We start from the raw sequence: 15,272 nt of genomic DNA on the forward strand, positions 1-15,272 counted from the left end.
TAGATTTTAGCAAGGAGGATTTTTCCATTTAAGTTATTTGATTTTACCTAGTTCTAATCAAACAATAGATTTTATTATCTAAATATATACAGCCATATTTCTCTTTATGACATAGAAGCTATGAAAATGTTGATTATCCATATGATGCTTGCCTACCTGTGCAATTTGCTCTAGGGAACCAGCTTTGGCAGGGGGGTTGGACCCAATGACCTACTGAGGTCCCTTACAACCCCTAAAATTGTGTGACTCTGTGACTCTGTAAAGTGACTCTATCTCAAGCTTTTCTTAAGCCAAACATCAAAATAATTAGTTTCTAGATTAAACATCTACTTTGTATAAGAAGCCACTAAACTCCTATGACTGCAGAGCTATACTGAATGAACCATATGTTCATATTATATAATCATTGTAATACTCTCAGATTCTGTTCTTGTGAAAGGAATTGGTAAAAGTTGGTACAAGTGCACATATATAATTAATATGTGTATGCCTCTTCCCATCTTAACATTCCTTATGGTTGAAATTTATTAGGCTGTCTGTGCAGCCTTTTGAGAATGAGACAATCAGGCCAAAGTGGTGCCAGAAACATTATCAACATGTCGCTTTTTTATCTTGTCTTAATTCTAACAATTCCTTCTTTGCCTCAGTCTTTAGTGGCAAAACCAGTTTTTCTCTGGATACCCAGTACCCTGAGCTGGTGGAAGGGGATGGGGAGTAGGATGTGGCCCTCGCTATCCATGAGGAAATGGTTGGCGACCTGCTACAACACTTGAGTATACACAAGTCGATGGGGCCAGATGGGATCCACCCGAGAATACTGAGAGAACTGGCAGAGGAGCTGGCCAAGCCACTTACCATCATTTATCAGCAGTCCTGGCTCTCAGTGGAGGTCCCAGTTGACTGGCGGCTAGCAAACGTGACACCTATCTACAAGAAGGGCCAGAGGGCAGACCCGGGGATCTATAGGCCTGTCACTTTGACCTCAGTGCCAGGGAAGCTCATGGTGCATATTACCTTGAATGTCATCACGAGGCACTTACCAGGTGATCAGGCCCAGTCAGCATGGGTTTATGAAAGGCAGGTCCTGCTTGACGAACCTGATCTCCTTCTATGACAAAGTGATGCGCTTGGTGGATGAGAGAAAGACTGTGGATGTGGTCTACCTTGACTTCAGTAAGGCTTTTGACACCGTCTCCCACAGCATTCTCCTCAAGAAACTGGTTGCTCTTGGCTTGGACTGGCACACGCTTCGTTGGGTTAGAAACTGTCTGGATAGCCGGGCCCAAAGAGTCATGGTAAATGGAGTCAAATCCAGTTGGAAGCCAGTCTCTTGTGGGCTCGGTACTGGGGCCAGTCCTCTTTAATATCTTTATCAATGATCTGGATGAGGGGATCGAGTGCACCCTCAGTAAGTTCGCAGATGACACCAAGTTAGGTGTGTGTGTCAATCTGCTCGAGGGTAGGAAGGCTCTGCAGGAGGATCTGGATAGGCTGGACTGATGGGCTGAGGCCAAATGTATGAAGTTCAACAAGACCAAGCACTGGGTCCTGCACCTGAGGCACAATAACCCCAAGCAGAGCTACAGGCTGGGAGATGAGTGGTTGGAGAGCTGCCTGGTGGAGAAGGACCTGAGAGCATTGGTTGATAGTCGGCTGAATATAAGCCAGCAGTGTGCTCAGGTGGACAAGAAGGCAAACAACATCCCGGCTTGTATAAGAAGCAGTGTGGCCAGCAGGCCTAGGGAAGTGATTGTCCCCCTGTACTCGGCTCTGGTGATGCTGCACCTTGAGTACTGTGTTCAGTTTTGGGCCCCTCACTACAAGAAGGACATCGAGGTGCTCGGGTAAGTCCAGAGAAGGGCGACAAAGATGGTGAGGGGTCTGGAGAACAAGTCTTATGAGGAGCGGCTGAGGGAGCTGGGATTGTTCAGCCTGGAGAAAAGAAGGCTCAGGGGTGACCTTATCACTCTTTATAAGTACATTAAAGGAGGCTGTAGCGAGGTGGGAGTTAGTCTATTCTCCCATGTGCCTGGTGACAGGACGAGGGGGAACTGGCTAAAGTTGCGCCAGGGGTGTTTTAGGTTGGATATTAGGAAGAACTTCTTTACTGAGAGGGTTGTGAGGCATTGGAATGGGCTGCCCAGGGAAGTGGTGGAGTCACCATCCCTGGAGGTCTTTAAAAGACGTTTGGATGTTGAACTTAGTGATATGGTTTAGTGGAGGACTTGTTAGTGTTAGGTCAGAGGTTGGACTCGATGATCTTGAGGTCTCTTCCAACCTAGACAATTCTGTGATTCTGTGTTTCTGTGATTCTGTAATACTTTAGGCTGAAAAAATAAAATTTCTAACCCATACATATACAGAGATCTTTTAAATAATCAGTTGATTTTATTGTTTGTTATTATTTATACGTATTATTCAATATGCAAGTGAATATATAGGCATATATACTATGTATGTTTGTATAAAGTTAAAATATTTTTTTTAGAGTGGTTATCATAGTAACTGAATTTCACTGATGTTTCGTACGGTATAGAAAATATTAAAAGTTATTGTTGAATGGCTTTGGGGCTAGAAGTTTTATTCTCTTAGGTGTAAGATATATAATAGCACAATTTGCTGTATTGTTTTTATTTGAATTATTATTGAATGTTATTCTTCATTGTCCAACTTGAAGAATATAGGAAGCAGGGTCTTTTTTCTCTGTCCCACTACAAGTTTCTTGTTTTAATAAATTATAAAGGCTGACTGATTCCATGTTTTGCTTGAACAATATCAGTGAATTTTTCTTATGATATCACTGGTATTGCATATACAATAAAACTCAACTGTTCTCAGTATTGTTCTTAGGTTTACCTTCATGTGTTACTATGAGCATAGATTGCTCATCCTTTTATCTCAATTTCCCATCCTGACCTCTTCAATAGCCTGTGTAAATTTTGACCAAGAACTCCTAGAAACATTGTAGCAGTAAAATAGTTATAAGTATGCTTTCTTTCTTCATATATGCACATATATGCACACATATGCACACATATATACATATATCAAATGTATATTAAATACATTTATTTTCACTATATTTTTATATAATGAATATATAATGTGTATATATATATATTTAAGAAAGAATATCAACAAAGGATGAAAGTGGACTGAAGGAATGTAAAAGAGAAGTGAAAGCTCAGCATCATCTTATGGAGATCTGTGGTCATTTCTGAATTTTAAGGGTCCTCTCACAGCTGTAGACCAGCAGAGGAGATTTCAAAGAGAGCTAAGGAAGTCCCAGAATGTCTGAAAGGTGTGATACTGATACATGTTTTTACTCACTGACACTAAGTACTATAAGCCACTTCCAGTTGGTAAACAGGTGGAAGCATTGCAGGATACTGTGAATGTGTATGCCCTTAAGCATTAACAGCAGAGATGTAAATGATTGTTAATGGGATGGACAGATACTGCAGAAGCTCTATGACTGCTGTACTTTCGTATCTAAGCTCATCATTACTGCTGTCTAGCATTTCTTACTGAAGTATTCCAGGAAAGCAATTAGCTTCTGGAATAAGTTTTGGCCACCAGCTTTGGCCTGAGCAATGCAAAAGCCCAGAAATTAATCTTTAGAGTTAAGAATAGGAATTTGGAAACAGGAGTTTCATTACTATGTTCTGTGTGTCTGTTTATGTCTATAAACTTATCTGAAGAAAAATTCAGTACACTACAGAAGTCTACAAAAAAAAATAAATCTTTGTTGGTAAATATTAGCCAATGGTATTTCAAGTATTTTATTCAAGTCTTTGAAGAAACCTGGGGTAAAGACAGATATTTCTAAACTTTTGCTTTATTCATTTGTTTTGTTTTCCCTTTGGAAATTAGTATATTTTAACTTCTATAAAAGTAAAGCAAAGCTTTACAGAGTGGGTGCAGGGGCTTCCCTACATCGAGGCCACTCGAGGCACCTGAGGGAGCCACCAGCAGCCGGCGGCCCTTGTGAGGTCAGCTGATGAGGCATGGGCAGAGCCAGGAGTGACCCCAAACTGTTGTACAGAGGCAGCCCCTGAGTACAAGCAACTGGGAGCATGGCAAGCAGAGCAGGCAGGCAAGCAGGGCGTGGTGTGGCAGTCAGGTGTGGTGCAGGCAGGGCGTACAGGGAGGGAACAGGATGAGTCATTTTGTGTTCTGGGATCAGCGGAGGAAGGCCTTCTACTGCAATAGAAATGGTGTTAACCTGCTAAGCCTGTCAGTCTGAGGCTGAAACACAGATGGGGGGGTGGGGGGGGAGCAACCTCCCAAGGATGGAAAGAGCTGCCCAGACCCTCAGCTCCAGGGAGCTCTAGTCTGTGGAAGTCCCCATAGGTCCCAAAGACAGAGGTGGGTGTCATGGGTGCAAGTGTGCCCATCTGGATGCACTGTGCAATTCTATCATTCTATGACTCGTGGCACTTTATTCAAAAATATCTATGTGACAGAAAAGTAATTTAATTAGAAAATGTGTGTGTACACTCCACTCCTGATTAAAATAGCAAATAATTTTCTAAGTAAGATGCCTTAAATTCCCATAAATTTTAAAGAATTCAAAACATGTAAAGTATACCATTTAAAAAATTTGTCTGGAATACGCTGCAAATTGTTTACATGTAATGTACCATTTTGTTCTTAGACTTTTCTATTCCAATGAGCAAGCTGTCAATTCTAAAAATACAATCTGCTTGATTTAAAACAGTGATTGGTTTTCTTGGAGATTTCTGACAAGAGATGGTTTCTCCAGATTTGAAGACTTTTACAAATGATGTTTGGTAGTAAAAAAAAAAAAAAAAAAAAAAGGTGAGGATGACAAATAATAATTTAAGTGACAGAATTTCAAGTTTCAAGTATTAAATGTTAGCCTTGGAATGTATGTAACTTTAAAGGGGGTCACAGTTTGAATTAGACTAAAAGAGCACGAGGATAGAGTCTCAGAAAGGTTAGAAAGATTAGAAAATCTTTTCAGAGAAGAGAGACCAGAGAGTGGAATGAAAGAAAGATGTAAGTAATAAAACCTGAGAAAGTAAAATGGTAGGAGAAGGTTATGTATTTTTTCTTAAAAGGTTAAATAATTGAAAGAACAGGTCTACAAACTGGAGAATGGAGGCAATTTAGTAGACAGAAAGGAGCAAGCAAAGCTCCTTATACCTTGTAAGACAAGCCGTAAGAGAGTAGATGTGTGTGTAAAAGCAGGTTCATGTAGATGCACACAAACGTATTTATTTATTGATATACATAATATATTTTTGCTTTTGTTTTTGTTTTTCTTTTCTGTTTGTTTGTTTGTTTGTTTCTCATAGTAATTACTTTCTTAAGTGACTGAATTTGGAGTAGATTGTGCACAATATCTCCATCATTTTATATGTAAATGATAGTAAGGATTATCAGCAAATAAGACCCTGCAATCATTAAATGTTTTTCGTGTTCCATTCTCACAGAATTCTCTTCTCTTACATTCTCCTATCTCACCTATTGCTACCAATCTGTTGTTTTGATTTTTATTTTGATTCTTGCAAAACAGAAGCTGTAGTATTTCATCTACTGATTATCACAACATCATTCTGCTCTGCAAGTGAGTCTTATTGAATAAAATTATTTAATATTTTTTTTTCCTCAAGTTTTCTGTTTTTAAAAGTTAACTTTTGACTATACACATAAAGAATATCATTGATTGCTTGAAAGCAAGCAGTATTATTAATTCTAAAAATTATAAGACAAACAAAACTGTCATTGTTCTTTATAGAGTATATAGAGTGTATTGTCCTTTATATTGTTTTTGCCTGCATGTGTACTATTTAAGACATATTTTTGCATCTTTATACAAGTCAATTTGATACTGAAATTACAGTTTTCTATACCTAGTAACTACATTGGTTGCTTGAGAGACATGCAGATGCTTCTCAGTAGTTGCCATTACTTTCATTTATGTCATGTTCCTTTCACCTTCATAGTTTCTTGGTCTAAATTGGTCCTGCTTAAGCATGCTGTGCATGTGAAAGTGTTAAAAAATGAGGATAAGGGGAGGATAAGGAGGACAACTGGTTTCTTTTGTAACTGAGCAGCTTTCAATGCAGGCCTTCAGTTGTTATGGCAACCTTCAATTAATGAAAGTGTCATCAAAGCCATATTTCTCCACTACTTTTTACAGTTATCCCTATTGAATGTGACTAAATTTCCCTTTCTTCAGCCACTGAGATAGTTGCACTTGGAAACTATATTAATAATTTTAAATTTTACTTACATTCTTTGATAACAAAACGCCTAGTAACACCTCATTATTATGTATTTTTTAAAGTGCATTTTTAAAGTCAGGTATATGATAATTTAATAATAATCTATTCTTAAATTGTTCTGCTACAATTAAGATGGTATTTACATGTGAAGTTGGTACCAAAATTATCACTGTATTGTATGGAAAGATGTTATCTTGTTTTGTTAAACCAATTATTTATGACAGATAATATTAAAAGAATTAGCTGTGTTATAAGGCATAGATTTCTACAGGACTTAAAATCTTTTATTCTAGACTGAAACTTCCTTCTCCCACATACAAGATGGAAATTTGTTTTCTTACATCTAATAACTTATTAAAAACAGATAGAAAGTGCATGGTTGCAGCATCCCTTGACAGGAAGATAAAAGACAAACTATGAATTTATAACACATGTCTCCAGGTCTGATGTTGAGACCTTACACAAATATAATGTCTTTCAGAAATCTACACAATAACTCATTACTGGTCAGTGGCTCCCATGTTAACTATTTGGACAGAAAGGATGACTGCATAAATTTATTAACCTATGCTACCTACCTTTCAGCTTTAATGCCTCTTTCACTGGATCTCAGCTTGAAATTATGGCATGGTGTTGTGGTATGTTTAAAAAAGAAAATAAGTGGTATTTCATTCTCTAGTATCTATACATCTTTCTTTCAAGTGTGAACTTTGGTAAAGAGGTTAAAAGCTATAGTATTTTTGTAGAACAACAAATTTCTACCTAACTGGTATGATAATGGTGTAACCTGTAGAAGAACATGATGCAGCAAATGAGTCATATAAATACATAATCCCATAAAGTAAACTATAAGATATTTGGTTGTATTTATTTCATGAGAAATTGACAGAAATAAACAGAAACCAATGAAGTTTAAATAAGTGCCACTATACTTTCATAAATATATATATTTTTTTCAATTTTTAAACTATAAAGAGAAAAAAAAAAAAAACAAGTTACTCAGATATTTTCATTTTTCTATGTGGACCATACTAAAGAAGCAGGGTGTAAAACTCTGCGAAACTTTGTGTGTTTCCAGGAATTCCTGAAGAAATTGTCAGCATACTCTAGAAACATAAATTAAACAAGTAGAAACATCAGAGAGCTATGGAGTTGCAATACTAAGAACATATAATAAAAATAATCAATATTTGATATTAGATCTGGATTAGGCATATCAGATCAAAACTAGTTATCAGATCACTAATGCCACAATCAAATACTCACAGTAAATGTTCCTTGAATATCATTTCACTATTTGGCCAACCCTTTGGCCAACAATGCTGCCCCTAGGGACCACGTATGACTAGAGTGGGCAAACAGGGCATGGTGCGTCAGCGTGGCGATTTTTACATCAGCGTGGCAATTTTTACAGTAGTTCACACAGAGGGGTGCACATAGAAAGGTGGGTCGCTTTCTATCCTGGGAGCAACAGAAGGTACCTTCTACTGAAACAGAAATGGTGTCTACTCACTGTGCTTGCGAGCTGACGCTGAAACACAGATGGAGGGGCGCCAACCTTTGCAGCCTACACCCAAACAGAGTCACAAGGACTGAAAGAGCTGCCCAGACCCTCAGTTCCAGAGAACTCCAGAATCTGAAAGTCCCCATAGATACTGAAGGCAGAGGTGGGTGTCATGGGTGTAAGTGTGCAAGCTGGATGAACTTTTCAAACAGACGGCTGTGTTGCGATAGGAGCTCACCAGGCAATATAGCATCTGAGTGGAGATTGATAAATGATGTTACACTCTTATAAGGGCCGAGCAACAGTCCTGTCAAGGGGAAGAAAACAAGGTTCTAGCCCTGAATTGACAAACTTGAACGACTCACAGGACAAGGGATACTGGGTAAGGGACAAGGGATACTGGCAAGAGGAGGAGTCTCCCCCTTGCCTCTGAAGTGCCCCTGCAAAACAGATATGATCTAGGGCTAGAGAAAGAAGACTATGTGAGTAATGGCAAAGACCTTGGAAAGGCCAGTGAAAGTACCTGAAAATAGAATTTGTCCTCCCAACAATTCTGTATGAGTCTAGGACATTTCTGGTCATAACTAGCTGAGGCTCTGGTAATATTCTTTGGAAATATTTTCAGGTTGTAATTGATGTAGGGCTGATAATATCAGATTCTAATATGTAAATAAATTACATTTTTAGTGCATGTTCCAGTGGTACTAAGAGCTACTACTACATAATAAATACCTTTGGTTTTATTGTAAACCTGGGAGCAATTTCATCATTGTAACATGTACTAAATTGAAGTTTTATTTCTATTATGTCAAATAAATGAAGTGAAGCAACAAAGAAGTATTTTAAATGAAGTGTATTATAGGGATAAAGTACACAGAGGATTAAATGAGAAGGCAAATCAGAATGGTATTTTCATGTGAAGTCAGTTCATTCATTCAGAAAGTAGAAATTTGAGAGACGTTGACTGTGTAACATTCAAAGGTATTTTCTGTGCCCTAGGATGTAATATATCCCCTTACTTCATAAGGAAAATACATGAACAAAACCCTATGTTAAGACACTCTACTAATACAATATTTGAATTGACTAACTAGAGTATCTTAAAAAACCTAACCCTGCACACAGCAAAGTAATTGGTGCAGCTATGTCTGTCACAACTGCCATTAACTTTGACAGGATTTCTATACACAGATTGCTCACTGAATTGAGACTCTAATGTTGGTAAACTGTAATTTGCTGATTTAATGAGTGTGGGTTTTGATTTTTTTTTTTTCTGATTATTTTTGTTTTCTGCAGGGTGTTTTATTTATTTATTTATTTTTCAGTCCTGGTTCTCCATTTTCTTTTGCAAAAAGTTTCCATGGAAACTGCAATGACAAGTACATGAGTGGAGCTTAATGATGCCAACTAGTGCTGTTTAAAATCTTTTCATATAATAGATTGAAATGTGTGTTACTATATGTAAAATATTTTTATGTATAAGATAATATCAATGCCTGGAACTTTGGCTTAACATAAATGATGCTCTGTTTATCTAGCCTACAAAAATCCACATATTACCTCTCCATAAACTGCAGATATCCTTTATTGTAGAATGAAGGCCCATGTGCTGTAAAATGCTTTAATATTATATTATACTGCAGATGCTGCAGAAACAACCTTGCAGCATTTTCTCCCTTCTATAATGTTTTCTCTCTATAGCTTCCATTTTCCCTACTTTAGCTTTTAAGATATTCAAAATATAGATAACTTATAGAAATATTTTATGCTCCTATAGTCATTAAGAATATACAAGTCCTCTATCTTGAACACTTGCGGATGCATTTTGGGCTATGGAAGGATGAAGGGAAAAGATTTCTTGTATTGCTTTCTATTTTTAATGAAAGTACAACAATGTTATTCAACTCTTTTACTGGAGATTTTGAATTTTTCCTTTTCTTAATTCATCACTGCGGACAACATTCTTCAAGATCTCCACTTCAAAACCTATCAGTTTGATGTTGTGCATCAAATGTTAGGCCACACTACCTTTAACAAATGTTGACAATGAATTTGTTGTAATTTGCTTTTAGAATTATCATGCTTTTGGAATGACAGGGGCAGTTAATACTTCTGAGAATGCTTCTGCTCTGTAGTTCTGCAAACCATATCCTTACACACCTGACCTCATCATCCTGATATTGCTCCCAGTTGGCCTGTACTAGACAATTGCTGATCGTGTGGTAGTGTAGCCAACTGCAAGTGTGAGGTAATTTTAACTGATTAAGTCCCCAGTTAATGACTGTTTGAAAGGCTTCGCTATTCATACTGCCAGTAGATTTGTCTGTCATTGTTGGCAGCACTCAAAACTATGGAGAGGGAAACATAAGAGGTGGCTGTGAACCAGCAGTGACACACAGAGGCAGAGACTCAGGTTACTTGGGAGATGAGTACCAGAAGAAGGGAATGGGGTGCAAAAGGAATAAGATGGTTCTGTATTAGGTTAAAAACCTTGCATCAGTCTGAATAAATTTACGTGTGGACAATTTCCTTTGCCAGCCAAGTTTCCACTCCTGACATGTAATAAAATAATAAAAATTATTTTGTTCTAAGACTTCTTTTGTATAAGATCACATTGACAGATGTAGATTCCAACGTTGTTTGTTTGTTTGTTTTTAATTTTTTTTTTTGGCCATTAATTTGTCTAAAAGTTATTTGAATCTCAATCTTGATTACTCAGGTAGTTTTGTTCTTCTAGAAGACAATATCTAGATAATAGATCAATAATAATATATTAATAAAAGATTATTATAGATCTTCTAGCATGTTTGCTAATATTTTAGCAAACATTGCAGGTTTATTAAAAATGAATATTAGTAGGCTTGAAATTTTAATATCTAAGTCTTTCATGTTGCATACAAGTTAGCCAAACCTACTTCTGATTATTTTTTTTTGTAGATTTTGCCTCACTTCCTTCTCATTTCCTAATGAACTGTAAAGATTCCATCAGCATTACATTTTACAAACACATGTACTCAGTTTCTTCCCAATAGAGTTCAAATGCTGGTTCATAGTTCTGTTTTTATTGCTTCAAAATCCCACCTGTGTCTAATAGTGTATCAATGTATTGACACAATTTGAAAGAAAAAAAAATATCTTAGGAATGTATTATATAGTAAAGAGTCAGTTTCATACCTAGGTTTACCAGAGTGCAATTCAATTCACCTCAGACTCAATGGCTGAGCTTTTAAGTACTTTACCTATGCATTTAGAGGTTCAACACTCATAGAGATCAGTATTTCTGAATCATGATCTGAGGTTAGAGAAAATGTTGTCTGTTAAAGAAATTCAAGTTGCATCATTTCAGGGTCATAAATTACTATTTTTTCTTGCTCTCTATCCACAGGCTTTTGTTCTTCTGTTTAGCCTTAGCATATTGACAGGTTAAACATTTGGATTGAACAACTAGAATCTATCCAAAGTGTGAAAATCCTAAGTGAAACTGGGATGAGAAGTCCTCCAAACAATTTCCAATTCAACACAGATTCTAAAGTTATCCTCCAACGAGGATGACTATGAGAATCTATTGTCTGTCTAAAGCTAAGTTTTCTTATTGTCACCATGCTTGCTTAAAAAGTCATATTCAGTCTAGACATTAACTGGTAAGATTAACTGGTTCAAGGTCTGAATCAGTAAAATACAGCAACAAAGTACATGTAGGAGGAAAAAAAAAAAAGAGAGAGGGAGGGAGACTGTAAGATCACAAATCTTATGGAACTAAATTGAAAATTAATGAAGAGAGAAAACTGACAAGTATCCACCCATACAGAAGTTTTGTTATTGTATTAAACAGCTGAATGTGAGGAGGAGGTGGATACTTCAAAGTACATTTAAACTTACTTTTTTTTTTTTTTTTTCATGAGCTAGTCAGGACACCATGGAATGAAAAAGATCTTAACCCAGCCCTGTCTGAGGTAAATGTAGGTCACAGCTTGTTTGAGAAAGCTCAATTTCTATGTAGATATCTGAAGCACTTTACAAAATATGTACAAAATATTAAAATTAATAAAAGCTAAATAAAAATAAAATTTAAGCCTAAATAAAATTTGAAGCAAGGTAAAGTAAATAAGAAGAGGAAAATTAATTAATTAATTAATTAATTTTATGGTGCTGTAGATAAATAAATTATTAATGTATTAGAATTTAAAATTTGACATTAATTGAAATATTTATTGGTTTGCTTTTTTAACCACATGGATATATTTAATTTGTTTTTCATCTGTCTTTAACTGACAATAGTCTAATTTAACATTTGTTATAAAAAAAAAAATCTTATATACTGCAAATCTTTAGCTCTCTTTTCATTTTGAAAAATACAGAGAGAAAGAGAGATGTGGGGAAGAGAAGAGGAGATCTAGTGGATCATTAAGTTTAGGAATATTGTGTTAGAAGACTTTACTGATCTAATCATAGAAAGATTCTTTTAACTTCAGTCTAAAATGCTTCTGTCCAATATATATACATTTAGTCTTTGCCAAATTTTTTGTGTAATATTTGATCTTGCTTTCTGCCATCCATCCCTTTACAGGAGTTCAATGCTAGTGGTAAGGATTTCTTCACTTGAGATTATTATTTTTTCTTTTGTATATGTTTTTGTTCCTTATTTATTCCTAGATAGCCTCCATTTTTGTTGTTGTTGTTGTTGTTGTTGTTTTAAATAATAATAAAAAAGGCTATATTTTTTCTTACACAATGACTGCCTAAATTTGTCAGATCTTTAACATACATGGTACTTAAACTAAAACTGCTCTGTACTTGACCCCTAGTGATAAGCGTTATCACAGCTGAAACAAACTAAACCCAACTCTGGCCATGGTAAGATCAGATGAGTCTAGAGATCTTGTATGTGATATATTTATTGGGCTATAATATTCATTGATAATATATATGGAGACTAGAAAAATACATCCTGATATGGGGGAAATAGACCTTCCCTAATTAGGCTGCTTTAAAAAAATTTCACAAGTGTGTTGCCCTTTTAAACTTGTTTTCACCCAGGCTACTTTTTTTTCCAAGTCTTTCTTAAATTTATTTATTACCACTCTTCTTATTTACTTTTAAGGTTGTGGATTCTCCAGCACAGAGATGCTTTTAAAAAACAGTTGAGGCATCTGTTGACACTTGGTTTATCTTGTCTCAGGGTAGATAGAATGTCTGCTCTCTCACTTACTTACCTGTAAGTTACCTGTTACCTCTCTCTCTCATTTATTACCTACCTACCTTCCTACTTAATAACTTTTTTTTTTTTTTTTTCTGTATTAACTGGTATTGTCACTGTTCCTCAGAATTCTTTGTTCCTAGGTTAACGAAGACATAAATTGTCATAAATGTTTCAATTGGTACAATTGTTACAATTAAATATTTGCAAATGTATAAACAGTGAATTACACAGCTCTGTATTCCCAAACTGATGTAACTGAGAATATACAATTTTCCCAATAACATATATTTAAAAGTCTTTTTCCTTTTTTTGTTTCCATAATTCTATATGACAGATCTTACAAATATTCTGTATCTGTAAGATATACACAGAGAGAAAAAAAATAGAGGTAAATATATAAATATATTTGTTTACCTCTTAAACTTATATTTGTGTTTATATAAAACACTCTTAATCAACATTCATAACCTCATTTTCACCTTAAAAATCTTCCTGTATTCCTTTTCATTTGAATACCAATTTGGTCACTCAATCACGGTGAAAAGAGATTTTTTAAAGATAAATGTTTTAGAAAAATAAAATGAAATAAAAATGTTCTTTGAATATTTTTTCTAATATAAGATAGGTAAATAATTATAAAATTAGATATTAGTTGATTTATTGATTAGTTAATAGTTTTCTAATAACTATTGATTAGTTATTAGTTTTTAAGTTAGTTAAGAAATAACATGAAAAACATAAATTTACATTTTTCCTTACTATGTCAATTCCTTAGAGTTATGAATGTATAATGAGACAGACTTATAATAGAACAATTCAAACACAATGATTACACAAAATTAGTACACATTAAAATTGCAATAAATCTTGTTTATCTAATAAAGAAATACTTTCTTGACATTTCAGTCTGACATTAAGTGTCACACAAGGTGCAGCTAAAAAAAAAGAAAAAAGGCGCAACATTATGTTGGAAGTGTCCACTGAAACTTAGGAATTTTTGAACATGTTATTAGGTGAATCAACACAGACTGCTTTCCACTTTGGATGTTTACTTAGACAAGCTTTCAAAATAATCCTACAAAAGATATTTGTAATTGAAGTATTGTTTTAGTCTTTTCCACATTTGGACAAAAAGCAGATCAACAAGTATTTGGCAGTGGTGCAGCACAATAATAGTGAATAAGATTGAGAGAACTTTTGAAATGCTGAAATTGACTTGCTCAAAAGTAGTGTAATATTCAGAACCACTGAGAAAGAACTAAGAGGGAGATTGCTAAGGCTTTGCAAAAGTGGTGGTTTCTTATGAGCAATAAGAAAAAAAGTAGTATGTACCCTTAGACAAAATCACCATAAAAAGGCAAGTGATAGTTCAGTTGCAGATGCATGTCAAAAATAAATAAAAATAATAATAAATAAATCTGATTTACATTTGTTAGCTTCTGGAATGATATAACACAAATGCAGAACTATGAATTGTTTTTTCTTTGTGTATAATGACTAATGTATCCAGAGAAAAAGCCCACAGATCCCTGGATGAACATGACTGCAATCTTGTGTTCCAGTGTTACATTCCAACATAAAAGAAATTATCAAAATACATAGTTCATTACTACAAGAAATGACTTACATTTAGAGGATGTATCCTCATATACGAACAAACAACTACAAGAGACATCCTCAGTAAACAAATCAATTCCTTGCAAGAGCAGGCATCCATGTAATAGATGTTTAATTCTGAATTGTCTAGAGCCCATGCTCCACTGCTTGTAGGGCACAATACATTTCACAATATGTCTGGGAAAACTGAGTGCATCATAGGTCAAAATGACTTTTTCATTAGTTGCTATTTTAAAAGGCTCCAAGTAAGGCTTCTGACAGAGATTAAGAGATTACTAACACCACCGTAGTGTGTGCTCCCTGTCACAGTGTTACAGAAAGCAGCTGTATCATTGATAAGAGTTCTTCCTGTCTCAGAAACATACCAAAAAAGAAATCTGAGACCGAAATATGAATAAAACTTCCATATACACAGGAAAACAAACAAACTAACAAACAAACAAAAAAAAACATCAGTGGTAGATGAAAAAAATAAAATAAAATAAACTCTAACAGTTGATAGCTAGGAGAAATAAAGAGTTTCAGGGGAAATGCTGCATATCACTGTGAATGCATCAGCTACCTCTGATATGTATGAGTCCTCCATATAGTTCTGATGTATCATTTTTCAACTGACGGATGCAGAGATATATTTCTATAGCTAGGAAAGGAAGTGTTCATTGTTGATTTTTGTAGCTGCAGCTGGAACCAGAGACAA

Source organism: Anas acuta, chromosome 3, assembly GCF_963932015.1.
Source record: "Anas acuta chromosome 3, bAnaAcu1.1, whole genome shotgun sequence".
In the NCBI taxonomy this organism is placed as follows: domain Eukaryota; kingdom Metazoa; phylum Chordata; class Aves; order Anseriformes; family Anatidae; genus Anas; species Anas acuta.